Below are 2,500 nucleotides of genomic sequence, written 5' to 3' on the forward strand. Positions count from 1 at the left end.
TCTGATCTTGGAAGCTATGCAGTGTTGGGCCTGGTTAGTACTTGGATGGGAGACCACCTGGGAATACCAGGAGCTGTAGGTAATTTTATACTGCGATAACATTCTTTTCTATTACATTTTACATTTAATTTTTTCAACTTATCAATGAATTTACTTGAGATAAGAAGTAAAAGAGGTCTAAAGTTAATGTTTTTGAACACCTACAGCCAAACCACACTGGAAATGGCCAATGTCATCTGATCTTGGAAGCTGTGCAGTGTTGGGCATGGTTATTATGTGGATGGGAGTCCACCTGGGAATACCAGGTGCTGTAGGTACTTTTATACTGCCATAACATTCTTTTCTATTACATTTCACATTTCATTTTTTCAACTTATCAATGAATTTACATGAGTTAAGAAGTAATAGACGTCTAAATTTAATGCTTTGAGCACCTACAGCCAAACCACACTGGACATGCCCAATCTCGTCTGATCTTGGAAGCTATGCAGTGTTGGTCCTGGTCAGTACTTGGATGGGAGACCACCTGGGAAAACCAGGTGCAGTAGGTAATTTTATACTGCCATAACATTCTTTTCTATTACATTTTACATTTAATTTTTTCAACTTGTCAATGAATTTACTTGAGTTAAGAAGTAATAGACGTCTAAATTTAATGCTTTGAGCACCTACAGCCAAACCACACAGGACATGCCCAATCTCGTCTGATCTTGGTAGCTATGCAGTGTTGGGCATGGTTATTATGTGGATGGGAGTCCACCTGGGAATACCAGGTGCTGTAGGTAATTTTATACTGCCATAACATTCTTTTCAATTACATTTTACATTTCATTTTGTCAACTTATCAATGAATTTACATGAGTTAAGAAGTAATAGACGTCTAAATTTAATGCTTTGAGCACCTACAGCCAAACCACACTGGACATGCCCAATCTCGTCTGATCTTGGAAGCTATGCAGTGTTGGGCCTGGTTAGTACTTGGTTGGGAGACCACCTGGGAATACCAGGTGCTGTAGGTATTTTTATGCCGCCATAACATTCTTTTCTATTACATTTTACATTTAATTTTTTCAACTTATCAATGATTTTTCTTGAGTAAAGAAGGAAAAGAGGTCTAAAGTTAATGTATTTGAGCACCTACAGCCAATCCACACTGGACATGCCCAATCTCGTCTGATCTTGGAAACTATGCAGTGTTGGGCCTGGTTAGTACTTGGATGGGAGACCACCTGGGAATACCAGTTGCTGTAGGTAATTTTATACAGCCAAAACATTCTTTTCTATTACATTTTACATTTAATTTTTTCAACTTATCAGTGAATTTACTTGAGTTAAGAAGTAAAAGAGGTCTAAAGTTAATGTTTTTGGGCACCTACAGCAAAACCACACTGGACATGCCCAATCTCGTTTTATCTTGGAAGCTATGCAGTGTTGGGCCTGGTTAGTACTTGGATGGGAAACCAGCTGGGAATACCTGGTGCTGTAGGTAATTTTATACTGCCATAACATTCTTTTCTATTACATTTTACATTTAATTTTTTCAACTTATCAATGAATTTACTTGAGTTAATAAGTAATAGAGGTCTAAAGTTAATGTTTTTGAGCTCCTACAGCCAAACCACACTGGACATGCCCAATCTCGCCTGATCTTGGAAGCTATGCAGTGTTGGGCCTGGTTAGTACTGGGACGGGAGACCACCTGGGAATACCAGGTGCTGTAGGTAATTTTATATAGCAATAACATTCTTTTCTATTACATTTTACATTACATTTTTTCAACTTATCAATGAATTTACTTGAGTTAAGAAGTAAAAGAGGTCTAAAGTTAAGATTTTTGAGAAGCTACAGCCAAACCACACTGGACATGGCCAATGTCGTCTGATCTTGGAAGCTATGCAGTGTTGGGCCTGGTTAGTACTTGGATGGGAAACCACCTGGGAATACCAGGTGCTGAAGGTAATTTTATACTGACATAACATTCTTTTCTATTACATTTTACATTTAATTTTTTCAACTTATCAATGAATTTACTTGAGTTAAGAAGTAAAAGAGGTCTAAAGTTAATATTTTTGAGCACCTGCAGACAAACCATACTGGACATGGCCTATGTCATCTGATCTGGGAAGCTATGCAGTGTTGGGCATGGTTAGTACTTGGATGGGAGACAACCTGGGAATACCAGGTGCTGTAGGTACTTTTATACTGCCATAACATTCTTTTCTATTACATTTTACATTTAATTTTTTCAACTTATCAATGAATTTACTTGAGTAAAGAAGTAATAGAGGTCTAAATTTAATGCTTTTGAGCACCTACAGCCAAACCACACTGGACATGCCCAATCTCGTCTGATCTTGGAAGCTATGCAGTGTTGGGCCTGGTTAGTACTTGGATGGGAGACCACCTGGGAATACCAGTTGCTGTAGGTAATTTTATACAGCCAAAACATTCTTTTCTATTACATTTTACATTTAATTTTTTCAACTTATCAGTGAATTTA

General features: G+C 37.6%; 1 non-coding gene and 8 pseudogenes across 1 annotated transcript; all 9 read left to right on the top strand.

Moving 5' to 3' along the window:
- The window catches only part of LOC148456407 (5S ribosomal RNA), a 119-nt pseudogene extending 37 nt beyond the window's left edge, over nt 1-82 (top strand).
- Nucleotides 83-432: 350 nt separating this feature from the next.
- On the top strand, nt 433-551 carry LOC148456408 (5S ribosomal RNA; annotated as a pseudogene).
- A 115-nt stretch (nt 552-666) lies between these two features.
- On the top strand, nt 667-785 carry LOC148456409 (5S ribosomal RNA; annotated as a pseudogene).
- Nucleotides 786-900: 115 nt separating this feature from the next.
- Nucleotides 901-1,019, top strand: LOC148456410 (5S ribosomal RNA). The gene has a single exon (XR_015873652.1). It is a non-coding gene; the product is annotated as a 5S ribosomal RNA (ribosomal RNA).
- Nucleotides 1,020-1,135: 116 nt separating this feature from the next.
- LOC148456411 (5S ribosomal RNA) lies at nt 1,136-1,254 on the top strand (annotated as a pseudogene).
- Nucleotides 1,255-1,370: 116 nt separating this feature from the next.
- On the top strand, nt 1,371-1,489 carry LOC148456412 (5S ribosomal RNA; annotated as a pseudogene).
- Nucleotides 1,490-1,605: 116 nt separating this feature from the next.
- LOC148456413 (5S ribosomal RNA) lies at nt 1,606-1,724 on the top strand (annotated as a pseudogene).
- A 116-nt stretch (nt 1,725-1,840) lies between these two features.
- On the top strand, nt 1,841-1,959 carry LOC148456414 (5S ribosomal RNA; annotated as a pseudogene).
- A 351-nt stretch (nt 1,960-2,310) lies between these two features.
- On the top strand, nt 2,311-2,429 carry LOC148456415 (5S ribosomal RNA; annotated as a pseudogene).
- The last annotated feature ends 71 nt before the right edge of the window (nt 2,430-2,500 follow it).

The sequence above is a fragment of the Taudactylus pleione genome, unplaced genomic scaffold, assembly GCF_031769625.1.
Source record: "Taudactylus pleione unplaced genomic scaffold, aTauple2 ptg000967l, whole genome shotgun sequence".
NCBI classification, from domain to species: domain Eukaryota; kingdom Metazoa; phylum Chordata; class Amphibia; order Anura; family Myobatrachidae; genus Taudactylus; species Taudactylus pleione.